This window comes from Entelurus aequoreus, linkage group LG20 (assembly GCF_033978785.1).
Source record: "Entelurus aequoreus isolate RoL-2023_Sb linkage group LG20, RoL_Eaeq_v1.1, whole genome shotgun sequence".
Lineage (NCBI taxonomy): Eukaryota > Metazoa > Chordata > Actinopteri > Syngnathiformes > Syngnathidae > Entelurus > Entelurus aequoreus.
In genome coordinates this window covers 37,241,049-37,257,401 of record NC_084750.1, presented here as the reverse complement: position 1 = coordinate 37,257,401, position 16,353 = coordinate 37,241,049, and the positions used below count along the sequence as shown (strand labels likewise).

Here is a 16,353-nt window from a genome sequence, read left to right as displayed (position 1 = left end):
GCCAACACTGATGGAGTATTGGTGCGTGCAAAACCGCAGCAGGCGGCTGTGGCCTGCGGGCCGGTTCTAATACTAATCAAATATCATCCCGGGGGCCATAGATCATTCAGATCTTGACTTTGACACCCCTGCCTTAGTGAGTATGTGGCATACTCACTAGCTGTATTGACACTGCACTGACAATGTGTTGGTTGCAAAAAGTCACCACATACGACCTGCAATTTAAATTAATAACAAACATAATGTTGTTTTTTTTAAATAATAGCTATGCAGAAAGGACAATAAAACGTGCAACTCTTGTCAATGAGCCAAATAGTAAACAGAAAAATAAGATTAACATTATTTGGCGTTGTAAGATCAAAATCGTCCTACACTACAAAAGTTTTGGTACGTCTGCAGATGCCCTGTTTGCAACACCCCCATCACCTGACGGATGGTGGGACTTGGAAAGAAAATGATGGTCGCCTCAGTCTCAAAATCTCAAAAATGCATAATGGAAGCGTAAAAACCAAAGACATTGGCGTGGACACCGACCACAATTCCTATTGTGCATGTTCTTAATTCATTTGCCTGCCAAAATGAGATTATTTATAAGAATGTGTGTACACTTGCAGCAGTATGACTGAGCTGCATGGACGCCATTACTGAGGTGGCCCTGCCAGCGTGGTCAGTGTGTGCTTTGGTCCTTGCATTTTCTTTTCACGACTAGGAATTGAAAAACCAAATAATGATTGGTTTAATTACATTTTATTTTGAAACACAAAAAAACTAATGTTTAAAAAAACAAAGCGTTCTTCTTTTTTAATGTTGAAGAGCAATAACTACATGTAAAAAAAACTGTTTTATTTTAATTTTATATTTTGTGTAACCAAAATTAAAAAACGAAAAAACTCACCAAAATTTTTATTTTTTTTCCTATTCCGACACCAGAACTAGAAGTTGCTACTAAAAACAGACTGTGAACTGGCATGTTCGTCCGTGTACCTTCCATTCATTATATTTCCAATTCTTTGGAAATATAAAATTTGGGCCATTTTTTTCTATTTTCATTTCTGAAACAAAAGTTTAATTTAATTTATTTAATGAGACTTTTTTTTAAACGACAATAGGACGCCTGCTGAACAAAAATGGTCCGTGTACTTTCCGTTCTTTCTATTTACAATTCTGAAATGCAAAGCGAAAAATTTAATTAGGGCCGGTTTTTGATTTTTATTATATATGGCAGATTTTTAAAACAAACAAAAAAGGGTTGATTTTCATTCAAATATTGCCATCAAATTTGATTTCGTGCTGTTGTCCTTTTATGGATTTTTATTTTTCCAGATAAACACAAAAATCGAATATATGTTCATCCAAAATGCCAAAATGCGTGTTTATCTGTGTGATGACAAATTAAACCGGAAGCAGTACTTTAGCTTTTCCTTTGCATTTAGCGTGTTTTTACCATGACGGTAACATCTTTGTTCAGCAGGAGTCCTATTGTCGTTTTAAAAAAGTGTCCAACTTTTGTTTCAGAAATTGAAATAGAAAAAAATGGTCCAAAATGTGTTTTTCTGATTTGCATTTAAGAATTGGAAATAGAATGAACGGGAGGTACGCGGACCCTTGTCTTTGCAGTCTATTCAATTGAATATAGGTTAAAAAAGGATTTGCAAATCATTCTGTTTTTATTTACGATTTACACAACGAGCCAACTTCAGTGGTTTGGGGTTTTGTATTTCAAATTTTTTTGTTTGTTTGTTTGTTTTTCAATTCCCATTCATGGAAAAAAAAAAAATGTATTGACCAAAACGTACACTAACCCAGCATGGGTACAAGCAGTGTGCATTAACACCACTAAGAATGAGCGTAAACAAATGTCTACTTATTTCACATGCTTTAAAATGCCTTTTTTTTGTCTTTCCCTTTCTCTCCTCTTTCTGTCTCTCTCAATTTGTTTTGTTTACCTCCAGAAGAATTTAGGAGTTCAATCAAGAGAAAAAAAAACCACCTCGGGGGATGTCCCGGCCTTGTTTGGTTGTTTGACCAACCATGTTAGCACAGGAGCGTCGCCGCACAAAAAGCAGCGTCACGTGCTAAACGCTTTCCTCGAGCAGCAGCCAAACGCAGTAACGTTATCATCAAAAAGCATACCGAGCGGCTGGATGAGTTCCTAATCATTCCACAGCGGGATACATTCATACGATGTACATATTCTAGTGTCAGTGTTCTACATGTTAAAAGAAAAACCACATCACTGGTGAGATGTGATACTGAACAGGGTTCTACTGTATAGTGATTTGTGTCAGAAGGGGAATGGAAATATATTCTGTGTGACCTCAACTGGTCATTTTGTTATGTAGTTAGTTTGATTTTTATGATGGGATTTTAAAACAGAAAGACGCTTGAGTAGATTCTGCTGTACAAAAAAAAAAAAATACTACTTTTCAAATTCACAAAGTGGAAGGAAGGGCTGGGATATTTTATATCTTTTATGTTGTATGCTTAATTTGTTTAGTAATCAATTTGATGAGAAGTACCGGTATGTGCATTTTTTTTTTTTTTTTTTAAACTAATTTAAGAAAAGAAGATAATGGATTCCTTCAAGACAATGAATATACTTATTATAGAGTTTTTAATGACATAAATTTAAGGACATGTTTCTTTATTTATTCTCTACAATCGCTGTTTTAAAACAATAAAGTACAATTTAGAAGAAAACGTTGTGGTTTGAATGTGTGAACACTTTGAAATGAAAAAAATATGAATGATGTTGCTCTAACTTGTGGTCTTTCCCCATGTAGGTTTTCTAGAAAAGTGCAGAGGAGCAAGATAACTTCAATAAAACAAATGGTAACACTTTAGTATGGGGAACATATTCACCATTAATTAGTTGCTTATTAACTTGCAAATTAGTAACATATTGGCTCTTAATTAGTCATTATTAAGTACTTATTATGCCTTATTCTGCACGGCCTTATTATAACCCTAACCAAATAACTCTTAATTAAGTCTTTGTTACTTAGAATATGTTCCCCTACTGTCCAAATAGGGTTAGGGTTAGGGTTAGAGATCGGTAGGTCGTGAGTTCAAACCCCGGCCAAGTCATACCAAAGACTATGAAAATGGGACCCATTAACTCTCAACATCAAGGGTTGGAATTGGGGGTTAATTCACTAAAAATTATTCCCGGGCTTGGCCACCGCTGCTGCTCACTGCTTCCCTCACCTCCCGGGGGTGATCAAGAGTAATGGGTGAAATGCAGAGAATAATTTCGCCACACCGAGTGTGTGCGTGACAATCATTGGTACTTAACTTTAAAAATAACTCTAAATTAAAGGCCTACTGAAAGCCACTACTACCGACCACGCAGTCTGATAGTTTATATATCAATGATGAAATCTTAACATTGCAACACATGCCAATACGGCCGGGTTAACTTATAAAGTGCAATTTTAAATTTCCCGCTAAACTTCCGGTTCGAAACGCCTCTGAGGGTTGACGTATGCGCGTGACGTCAATCATTGAAACGGAAGTATTCGGACACCATTGAAGTCAATACGAAATAGCTCTGTTTTCATCTCATTATTCCACAGTATTCTGGACATCTGTGTTGGTGAATCTGTTGCAATTTGTTCATTGCATTATGGAGAAAGAAGCTGAGCAAGCAAAGAAGAAAGTTGTCGGTGCGAAGTGTCTATTTTGCGAGGGAAGTCAGCAACAACACGTACACAGCCGGCGCTTCTTGGTTTACATTCCCGAAAGATGCAGTCAAGATGGAAGAACTCGGACAACAGAGACTCTTACCAGGAGGACTTTGATTTGGATACACAGTTGCGATAACGTGAGTACACAGCTGCGCTTCCAAACATTTGATCGCTTGCTATAACTAGCTCGAGCTAGTAGCTAGGAGCTAGGAGCTAGCATTAGGATTAATTTGTGGCATATTAAATATAAGCCTGGTTGTGTTGTGGCTAATAGAGTATATATATGTCTTGTGTTTATTTATTGTTGTAGTCATTCCCAGCTGAATATCAGGTCCCACCCGCGCGCTTCCAAACATTTGATTGCTTGCCCGTACGTGCGTGTCATGTACGTAACTTTGATTAAATATATAAGCTTTATGAACCTGGATGGTTATGAATTATTCACCACAAACAGAGTTGGAAAAAGGGGAGGAGGAGTAGCACTTTTTGTAAATCATGATTTAAAATGTTGGAAAATTGACAGCAAATCAACTGCTATAGCTGGAATTTTTGAATGTATTACTGTAGAAATTGAAGTAGAAAAATCAAAAAAAATAAATGTTAGTTGTGTTTATAGAACACCTGGATCATGTCTAGACACATTTAATCAAAAATTGGACTATTTGTTTAATAAGTCAAACAAGCTCCATATTGTGTGCGGTGATTTTAATATTAATCTTCTGAATCCCATGGACAGTACCAAAACAACCGATTTTATAACAGGATTGTACAGTAATAATTTTTTTCCCCTTATCATAAAACCTACCAGAATAACAGTAGACTTTGCCACACTGATAGATAACATTTTCACCAATCAACCTGAGAATCAAATAACAGCAGGACTACTACTCAATGACATAAGTGATCATCTACCTGTATTCAGTATTTTCCACAATTTCTTTGATCAGAGAGGGACCAAAAAAGCAGTTCAATATAGATTTGTTAGACATCAAACGCCAGAAACTATGGCAGCATTCAAGTCTGAGTTATGTGCTCAAGACTGGGGGGAGGTTTACACCTCCACAGACCCAGATGAAGCATACGAACATTTTCTCAACATTTTCATAACATTGTATGATAAGCACTGTCCAATGAAAAAACATGACATTAAGGACAGCACTGTTAAGGACAAACCATGGATCACAAAGGGACTATTGAAGTCCTGCAAAAAGAAAAATTATCTTTACAGAAGACATTTAAAGCACAGAACCAAAGAAACTGAACACAAATATAAAACGTATAAAAATAAGTTAACACAAATAATAAAGCACAGCAAAAGAACATATTACTGTAACCTATTAGAACAACATAAAAATAGCATCCAGGGTACGTGGAAAGTTTTGAATGGTATCATTAAAAAAAACATGACAAATAAGGAACATCCAAGCTATTTCATAGAAAATAATCAAACTCTAAATGACCCTAAGGAAATAACGGATGCTTTTAACACCTTCTTTGTGAATGTTGGACCTAATTTAGCAAATGAAATTGTACAACCCGAAAACAGTGTCAAATTTAATGAACATACCATTCAAAGCAACTTAGAATCGTTTTTTATTTCCCCCGTCCATGAAAGTGAAATCATAGAAATTGTAAATTCTCAAGAAAACAAGAAGTCAACAGACTGCTGTGACTTGGACTTTTCTCTGATCGGGGAAATTGTTGATTTTATAGCTGTTCCCTTCACTTATGTATGTAATATTTCTTTTATAAAAGGTGTCTTCCCAAAGAAAATGAAAACGGCAAAAGTTATTCCCATCTTCAAAAGTGGAGATAAGCATCAGTTCACCAACTATAGGCCTATTTCTATACTCTCACAATTTTCAAAAATCCTTGAAAAATTATTTGTGTCAAGATTAGACAGTTTTATTGACAAGCAACACTTGCTAAGTGAACACCAATACGGCTTTCGACCAAACAGGTCCTCTTCCATGGCAGTGATGGAACTAGTTGAGGAGGTAACCACTGCAATTGATAAGAGGGAGTTTGTTGTTGGCGTTTTTATTGACCTGAGCAAGGCCTTTGACACCATCGATCATACATTGCTTTTAAACAAAATGCAGAGGTATGGTTTTAGAGGTCTTGCTCATGATTGGTTGAAAAGTTATCTTGGTGGCAGAGAACAGTACGTGCATATGAATAATGTAGATTCAGATAAAACGATTATAACACATGGAGTACCCCAAGGTTCTGTATTGGGACCAAAATTGTTTTTATTGTACATTAATGATATCTGTAAAATCTTTAAAAAACTCAACTGTATTCTCTTTGCTGATGATACAAGTCTGTACTGTTCTGGGCAAGACCTTGGCCATCTCTTAGGGACTGTAGAGAGTGAACTCCACATACTAAAGCAATGGTTTGATGCCAATAAACTATCAATCAACCTAAATAAAACAAAATATATAATTTTTGGAAATAGGAAAAATAACAAACAGTGTCATATAAGAATTGATGATATGGAGATAGAAAGGGTGTATTCAACAAAATTTTTGGGAATCCATATAGATGATAAATTAAATTGGAAACTGCACATAAATATACTTAAGACAAAGATGGCAAAAAATATTGCTATGTTACATAAAATAAAAAACTCCGTAAATCAAAAGGCTCTTATCATGTTATATAATTCTTTTGTACTCCCTTATCTTAATTATTGTGTCGAAATCTGGGGTAACAATTACAAAACAAACATTAAATCTATATTCTTACTTCAAAAGAAAGCGATTAGAATTGTAAATTATGCAGATTATCATGACCATACCAATGCTCTGTTTATTAAATTAAAAACATTAAAACTGCACGATCTTGTTGACCTCAACACTGCTATTGTGACGTACAAAGCTCATAACCACATGCTGCCTGGGTGTCTACAGGAGAGGTTTAAACCCAGAGAGAATCCCTATGACCTCAGAGGTTCAGCTGTCTTCCAGAAAGCTAAGATAAGAACAAGCCTAAAAAGTAGATGTGTTTCTGTCAGGGGGGTTCAACTGTGGAACAGCTTGGATTATTCCTTAAAATGTTCCAGTTCTATTCACACATTTAAAAAACACTTTAAGACCAATGTCTTGAAAAAATATATCACTCTAGAATCAACACAGTAGTTAATACTATGATCAATGTTAATTCAAATACTAAATGTGGGTTATAAATAATAATGGAAGTACAATTGTTTGTATATAGTATATAAATTGGTACAAAGGTTTAACATGTCTACAAGGATATTTCACATGCCTTTACTGTGTATATAATTGAACTGTGTTTATGTTATGTATAATGTGTATTTATAATATGTTGTACAATGGACATTCAATAATTTTCGGAAGTTTATTTTGTACTTGACATTGTTTATAGGGTTAGGCGCAATAAGTGTTCAACTTCAGCCTAAACCCTTTCGGTCTGCAACATTTTCATTTTCAATTTAAGAATGTACAACTGTTTGTTTATTTTGTTGACGATTGACCGAAGAATAATAAACTTGAATAAAAAAAAAAACCTTGGGTTAGGTGAACGGTTGTTTGGGCTGAGTGAGTGTGTGTGTTGTGCAGGTGTTTGAATTGTATTGGCGGGTTATATATACAGGATCCCGTCCATATTACCCGCTCGAGCTATAACTAGCTCGAGCTAGTAGCTAGGAGCTAGCATAACAAACACCTAGGTGTTTTTATGCGGGATTAATTTGTGGCATATTAAATATAAGCCTGGTTGTGTTGTGGCTAATAGAGTATATATATGTCTTGTGTTTATTTACTGTTGTATTCATTTCCAGCTGAATATCAGGTCACCCCCGGCTCTCACAGCATCTTCCACTCCCCACTAGTCCTTCACTTGCACTTTCCTCATTTAAAAATATTTCATCCTCGCTCAAATTAATGGGAAAATCGTCGCTTTCTCGGTCCGAATCTCTCTCACTTCATGCGGCCATCATTGTAAACAATAGGGAACTTTGCGTATATGTTCAGGTGACTACGTCACGCTACTTCCGGTAGGGGCAAGCCTTTTTTTATCAGATACCAAAAGTTGCGATCTTTATCGTCGTTGTTCTATACTAAATCCTTTCAGCAAAAATATGGCAATATCGCGAAATGATCAAGTATGACACATAGAATAGATCTGCTATCCCCGTTTAAATAAAAAAATTTCATTTCAGTAGGCCTTTAAGTCTTTGTTACTTAGAATTTACTAAAAGTGTTACCAAACAAATAAAAGGGGTGTAAATATGAATTTTCAGCAAACTACTGACTCTTGCTGTGAGCTAATGTGGAATATGTGTGATTGTGAAGAGACAGCTGGTGTGCTTTACGCATTCTGGGTTTGGCCGGACGTGTCCAAACGTGCTCACTTTGGCATGTCTGAGGCGCGACTAGTGCCTCATTTGTGCTGAAAAGTGTGGCTGGAAATGTAAAAAAAAACAACAACAAAAAAAACCCAGCAACTCACGTTAATTAAAATTCAAACTAATGCTTGACTGACGGTTTAAAAAGCATGCAGTAATTGTAATGTGGGAAAAGTGTATGGAGAGGTAGTTTGCAGTCTGCAAATGCACTGCAGCATACTGATGATGTTTACCATTTTGGCAACCAACATTTTTTTTTTTAAGACACCAATCTGTATGATGCAGTGCTCTGCGGCAGCAAACTGCAACCTTCAATAATAAAGACGGAAATATGAAACATTCTGGTCACAGCTTGGCAACGTTAACATAAAGCGGCGCTTAAAATTGAAAAGAAGGAGCTGTAACTTCACAAGAATCAAATCATACTCCATCCATTTTCTACCGCTTGTCCTTTTTGGGGTCGCGTGGGGGTGCTGGAGCCTATCTCAGCTGCATTGGGGCGGAAGGCGGGGTACACCCTGGACAAGTCGCCACCTCATCACATGGCCAACACAGATAGACAGACAACATTCACACACTAGGGCAGATGTGGCTCTTTTGATGACTGCATCTGGCTCTCAGATAAATCTTAGTTGACATTGCTTAACATGATAAGTCATGAATAATTCCGCTTAAAAATAACATTCAAAATATAAAACATTCTCATGCATTTTAATCCATCCATCCGTTTTTCTACCGCACCTGTTCAAGAAGTCGCGTTAATGGTAATAAGTATTTTAAATTCACCTTTGATCAGCACACCACGGACATTCAAAAAAGAAGTCAACAAAGACTGTCAGCTATCCGTAAACTTAAAGGACTATACGTTGCACCTCATCTCCCGTTATTACTGTACCAAAGCATCGTTCAACTCATCCTTCTGTACTGTTCCACATGTTTTTTCACTATGCTTTCTGGAACCAACCGGACCAAACTCACACGCATTACAAACATAGAAGCTAAAATCATTGGCCTACCCACACCCAACATTTCAGATCTAAACCACAGGTCCATCATTCGACTGGCAAACACAATAGTCCAAGATATGACTCACCCACTACACCAATACATCATCCCACTACCATCAGGGCGCAGGTACAGAACTATCAAATTCCGGAGGGCCCGCCTCAGGAAAAGCCTTATCCCTGCAGCTATACCCGCCCTAAACAGCAGGCCCGGCCGACCTGTCTGAAAAGCCTGTAAATGTGTTGGTCAGGTATGATGTCTTTTTGTTATTTTTGTTGTGTGTACCATTTAAAAAAAATAAAAATCAACAGCAAACAAAAGAGAGAAATAAATATGTATATTTACATAAATATATACAGTCGTGGTCAAAAGTTTACATACACTCCCAAGCCCTTCAAACCTGCACACGGGGCATAACAGAGACACCAGCATGCCCACTGTGGGCCAAGCGAGGAACCCTGGAACAGTGCTGTACAAAGGCACTTGGAGATGGAAGGTACAGGTGGAGACTTGACCAAGTCCTGAAGACCATCGCTGAAGCCATTAGCGCAGGACTGGCATGGCAAAACAGTTCCACTCCTCCAAGAAAACCATCGCATTTGTCAGAGCTGGGGACATGCCAACTCCTGCCAGAAGAACATCAGCAGGCATCCTGACGTCTGCAAGAGACTGGCAGTTGTTGGTGGACCTTGAAAACCAGTTGAAGTTCCCCAGCCATATCGCAGTCACCACCCTGCGACCAGACATTGCCCTGGTGTCTGAGTCCACCAAACAAGCGGTGCTGCTGGAGCTGACAGTCCCGTGGGAAGATCGCCTGGAAGAAGCCTTCGAGAGGAAGCTCTCCAAGTATGCAGGACTGGTCAGCGACTGTCAACAGGCTGGTTGGAGAGCAAGGTGTTTCCCTGTGGAGGTTGGATGCAGAGGATTTTCAGCCCGTTCCTTGGTCAGAGCCTTCAGCAGTTTGGGCATTGATGGAGAGAGAAAGACTGAGCCATCCGGAGTACCACCAAAGCGGCGGAAAGGGTCTTGAGACAAAACAGAAGTTATGTTGTTCGGTCCAAGTCGCTCCCCCTCCCCCAACGTTGACCTCGGCACTCTGACCCCGTATCTCAGCGACTGTGTCACAAACCTGGGGGTAAAGTTCGTACAAAAAAGGTTTTATCAATTACGCCAAATAGCGAAAGTGAAACCGCTTCTATCAGGACATGATCTTGAGAAATTAATCCACGCCTTTATCTCGACTCGTTTAGACTACTGCAATGCCCTGTATGTAGGCATTAGCCAGGCCTCCCTCGCCCGCCTGCAGCTCGTGCAGAACTCTGCTGCTCGTCTGCTAACACAGACCCGCAGACGTGAGCACATCACCCCTATATTAGCGTCCCTTCACTGGCTCCCTGTGCGTTACAGAATCAATTTTAAACTCCTTTTATTTGTTTTTAAATGTCTAAACAACCTCGCGCCAACATATCTCTCCGACCTCCTTCAGCCTTACTGCCCCACCCGATCCCTAAGATCAGCCGATCAGCTGCTACTGACGGTCCTGGACACAAGGCTGAAGCTTAGAGGTGACAGAGCTTTCGCTGCTGCTGCTCTCAAGCTCTGGAACGACCTACCTCTGAGTGTTAGACAAGCCTCCTCTCTTCCTGTTTTTAAATCTCTCTTAAAAACATACTTTTATTCCATGGCTTTTAACACTGAGTGATACCCATCCTGCAATGGCGCCCCATAATACACATGCTGTGAACCTGTTTTTATGTTTTTATATTTTATTTTTTTTTTTTTTATCGTGTTCTGTTTGTGTTGTGTTGTGTTTGCTCGGTTCTTGTATTATTTTTAACCTGCCCATTGTACAGCACTTTGGCTACCCCTGTGGTAAATTTTAAATGTGCTTTATAAATAAAGTTGATTTGATTTGATTTGATTTGAGATGGTTGTGGCTCAAAAGAGGAGATCCTTGGAGTCATGGTAGCTAGCTAGCCGTCTGGACACAAGCCAGGGGACTTAATCACCCCCAGTTGGGTCGCTTGGAGGAGGGTGTATGACCAGTTGAGAGACCCGAAAAGCCCGGTGAATCCAAGAGGTCATTGAGGATGTGTCCAGACTAGGTATGTACACTGCGAAGGACATAATGTCATGGCTGTCTTGAGTTTCCAATAATTTCTACAACTCTTATTTTTTTGTGATAGAGTGATTGGAGCACATGCTTGTTGGTCACAAAAAACCTTCATGAAGTTTGGTTCTTTTATGAATTTATTATGGGTCTACTGAAAATGTGACCAAATCTGCTGGGTCAAAAGTATACATACAGCAACATACATTAACAATTTTGGTGATGTAGAAAAGTTACAATCAAATCAAATGAGCTTCATGGCATGGCCTCTTAACTTCATGTGAGTCATTATGATTGACGACACCTGTTGACTTCTCTGAGTCCATTTAAATAGGGCTCGTGTGATGCAGTCATTAGACTCGGTTACAAACGCGACAATGGGAAAGTCAAAAGAACACAGCAGAGATCTAATAAAACGAATCATTGAATTGAACGAGTCAGGAAAGTCACTTGGAGCCATTTCAAAGCAGCTTAAGGTCCCAAGAGCAATTTGCAGACAATTGTTTGTAAATATAAAGTGCATGGCACAGTTTTGTCACTGCCATGATCAGTTTGTGAAATTAATGCACAGCCGTATGCCTAAAATCAGCAAAATATATGTTAAATGTTATTTCAATGTGCCTGTTACTACAATACATATATACTTACAGTGTGTATATAAAACATGAATGTAGGTGTTTGGATGTTTTTCAAGGCAGAATAGAGCGACTCCAATTCCATTGTAAATACATGACCACATGTATTTACTAGTTAGAATGCATTAGAAAAGAAAAGACATGTGTGCTTGTCTTACATAATGATTGTGAATGATAGGCACAATTCCCAAAAGAAAGTGCAGTTCCCCTTTAAGACACACCCCTAAAATAGATGTTGAATGTTATTTGAATGTGCCTGTTACTACAATACATACAGTATATAATTACAGTGTGTATATAAAACATGGATGGAGGTGTTTGGATGTTTTTCAAGGCAGAATAGAGTGACTCCCATTCCATTGTACGCTGACTTTTGACCACATTCACTTACTAGTTAGAATGCACCAGAAAATAAAAACGTGTGTGTGCTTGGCTTACATAATGATTGTGAATGATAGGCACAATTCCAAAAAAAGTGCTGTTCTCCTTAAGACTTAGACTTAGACTTCCTTTTATTGTCATTCAAATTTGAACTTTACAGTACAGATAAGAACGAAATGTTGTTGCATTAGCTCGTTGTAGTGCAGGATAAAAGAGTAATAAGGTGCAGATATAAATAAATAGATTACTGTACAGATAAATATATTGCACTTTTGCATATGCATCCACGTTTATAGATGTATGATATATTGTCTTTATATTCCAGCGAGTTAATCCATTTTTGGGGGGAATTGAGGGGATTATTATGATGCGTTCAAGAGTCTTATGGCCTGAGGGAAGAAGCTGTTACTGAACCTGGAGGTTCTGCTACGGAGGCTGCAGAACCTCTTTCTAGAGTCCAGCAGTGAAAACAAAACTTGGGTGGGAGGAGTCACACCCCTAAAGTATGCAAAATAGATGTAAAATGTTATTTCAATGTGCCTGTTACTACAATACATACAGTATGTGTACATAAAACGTTGATGGAGGTGTTTGTTTTTCAAGGCTGAATAGAGTGACTCCCATTCCATTGTAAGTTGAATTTTGACCACATTTATTTACTAGTAAGAATGCATACGAAAAGAAAAAACATGTGTGTGCTTGTCTTACATAATGATTGTGAATGATAGGCACAATTCCCCCCCAAAAAAGTGCAGTTCCGCTTTAAGACACACCCCTAAAGTATGCAAAATAGATGTTAAATGTTATTTGAATCTATGTTCTATTTCATCTATTTTGCATGGATGTTAAATGTTATTTGAATGTACCTGTTACTACAATACATATGTGTATATAAAACGTTGATGGGGGTGTTTGGATGTTTTTCAAGAGCTTTATTGGCATAATAGAGTGACTCCCATTCCATTGTACGCTGACTTTTGACCACATGTATTTACTAGTCAGAATGCATAAGAAAAGAAAAAACATGTGTGTGCTTGTCTTACATAATGATTGTGAATGATAGGCACAACCCCCCAAAAAAAGTGCAGTTCCGCTTTAAGACACACCCCTAAAATATGCAAAATAGATGTTGAATGTTATTTGAATGTGCCTGTTACTACAATACATATGTGTATGTAAAACGTTGATGGAGGTGTTTGGATGTTTTTCAAGGCCGAATAAAGTGACTCCCATTCCATTGTAAGCTGACTTTTGAACACATTTATTTGCTAGTAAGAATGCATGAGAAAAGGAAAAACATATGAGTGCTTGTCTTACATAATGATTGTGAATGATAGGCACAATCCCCCCCGTCCCCATTGTGGACTCCTTCCGTTTCTTGGGCACCACCATCACCCAAGACCTCAAGTGGGAGCCGACCATCAGCTTCCTTGAATTCCTTCTAAGTCTATAACAAGATCTGATGGCTCAGTTACAGCTCTTTTTATTACCAAATATGTGTTATATGTGTTTTATGTTGCACGATTGCACCAAGAAAAATGCCTAGTTTGTGAACCCGTTCTCAAACAATGGCAATAAAACTATTCTGATTCTGATTCTGAAAAAGTGCAGTTCCCCTTTAAGACACACCCCTAAAGTATGCAAAATAGATGTTGAATGTTATTTGAATGTGCCTGTTACTACAATACATATGTGTATGTAAAACGTTGATGGAGGTGTTTGGATGTTTTTCAAGGCCGAATAGAGTGACTCCCATTCCATTGTACGCTGACTTTTGACCACATGTATTTACTAGTCAGAATGCATAAGAAAAGAAAAAACATGTGTGTGCTTGTCTTACAAACCCCGTTTCCATATAAGTTGGGAAATTGTGTTCGATGTAAATATAAACGGAATACAATGATTTGCAAATCCTTTTCAACCCATATTCAATTGAATGCACTACAAAGACAAGATATTTGATGTTCAAACTCATAAACTTTATTTTTTTTTTGCAAATAATAATTAACTTAGAATTTCATGGCTGCAACACGTGCCAAAGTAGTTGGGAAAGGGCATGTTCACCACTGTGTTACATGGCCTTTCCTTTTAACAACACTCAGTAAACGTTTGGGAACTGAGGAGACACATTTTTTAAGCTTCTCAGGTGGAATTCTTTCCCATTCTTGCTTGATGTACAGCTTAAGTTGTTCAACAGTCCGGGGGTCTCCGTTGTGGTATTTTAAGCTTCATAATGCGCCATACATTTTCAATGGGAGAAAGGTCTGGACTACAGGCAGGCCAGTCTAGTACCCGCACTCTTTTACTATGAAGCCACGTTGATGTAACACGTGGCTTGGCATTGTCTTGCTGAAATAAGCAGGGGCGTCCATGGTAACGTTGCTTGGATGGCAACATATGTTGCTCCAAAACCTGTATGTACCTTTCAGCATTAATGGTGCCTTCCCAGATGTGTAAGTTACCCATGTCTTGGGCACTAATACACCCCCATACCATCACACATGCTGGCTTTTCCACTTTGCGCCTATAACAATCTGGATGGTTCTTTTCCTCTTTGGTCCGGAGGACACAACGTCCACAGTTTCCAAAAACAATTTGAAATGTGGACTCGTCAGACCACAGAACACTTTTCCCCTTCTTATCAGTCCATCTTAGATGAGCTCAGGCCCAGCGAAGCCGACGGTGTTTCTGGGTGTTGTTGATAAACGGTTTTCGCCTTGCATAGGAGAGTTTTAACTTGCACTTACAGATGTAGCGACCAACTGCAGTTACTGACAGTGGGTTTCTGAAGTGTTCCTGAGCCCATGAGGTGATATCCTTTACACACTGATGTCGCTCGTTGATGCAGTACAGCCTGAGGGATCGAAGGTCACGGGCTTAACTGCTTACGTGCAGTGATTTCTCCAGATTCTCTGAACCCTTTGATGATATTACGGACCGTAGATGGTGGAATCCCTAAATTCCTTGCAATAGCTGGTTGAGAAAGGTTTTTCTTAAACTGTTCAACAATTTGCTCATGCATTTGTTGACAAAGTGGTGACCCTCGCCCCATCCTTGTTTGTGAATGACTGAGCATTTCATGGAATCTACTTTTATACCCAATCATGGCACCCACCTGTTCCCAATTTGCCTGTTCACCTGTGGGATGTTCCAAATAAGTGTTTGATGAGCATTCCTCAACTTTATCAATATTTATTGCCACCTTTCCCAACTTCTTTGTCACGTGTTGCTGGCATCAAATTCTAAAGTTAATGATTATTTGCAAAAAAAAAAAATGTTAATCAGTTTGAACATCAAATATGTTGTCTTTGTAGCATATTCAACTGAATATGGGTTGAAAATGATTTGCAAATCATTGTATTCCGTTTATATTTACATCTAACACAATTTCCCAACTCATATGGAAACGGGGTTTGTACATAATGATTGTGAATGATAGCCACAATTCCCCCCCAAAAAGTGCAGTTCCGCTTTAAGACACACCCATAAAGTATGCAAAATAGATGTTAAATGTTATTTGAATCTATGATCTATTTAATCTATTTTGCATGGATGTTAAATGTTATTTGAATGTACCTGTTACTACAATGCATATGTGTATATAAAACGTTGATGGAGGTGTTTAGATGTTTTTCAAGAGCTTTATTGGCAGAATAGAGTGACTCCCATTCCATTGTACGCTGACTTTTGACCACATGTATTTACTAGTCAGAATGCATAAGAAAATAAAAAACAGGTGTGTGCTTGTCTTACATAATGATTGTGAATGATAGGCACAATTCCCCCCAAAAAAGTGCACTTCCGCTTTAAGACACACCCCTAAAATATGCAAAATAGATGTTGAATGTTATTTGAATGTGCCTGTTACTACAATAAATATATGTGTATTTAAAACATTGATGGGGGTGTTTGGATGTTTTTCAAGCGCTTTATTGGCCGAATAGAGTGACTCCCATTCCATTGTAAGCTGACTTTTGACCACATGTATTTACTAGTCAGAATGCATAAGAAAATAAAAAACAGGTGTGTGTTTGTCTTACATAATGATTGTGAATGATAGGTACAATTCCCCCCCAAAAAATGCACTTCCGCTTTAAGACACACCCCTAAAGTATGCAGTACGGATCATGTTTCTGCTGCCCCCTAGAGGCTAAACAAGCA

General features: G+C 38.2%; 1 protein-coding gene across 6 annotated transcripts in view; it reads left to right on the top strand.

The window, feature by feature from the left end:
* The window catches only part of LOC133636252 (CUGBP Elav-like family member 3), a 120,581-nt gene extending 106,958 nt beyond the window's left edge, over positions 1 to 13,623 (top strand). For 2 of the 6 annotated variants that reach the window (XM_062030065.1, XM_062030067.1), the window contains one exon: positions 1,956 to 2,717. The gene's annotated coding sequence lies outside the window, so the exon portion shown is untranslated. Of the gene's footprint in view, positions 1 to 1,952; positions 2,718 to 13,529 lie in introns of those variants that run through there. The other 4 variants (XM_062030068.1, XM_062030064.1, XM_062030066.1 and 1 more) reach the window with 3 other exon arrangements.
* Positions 13,624 to 16,353: the final 2,730 nt, after the last annotated feature.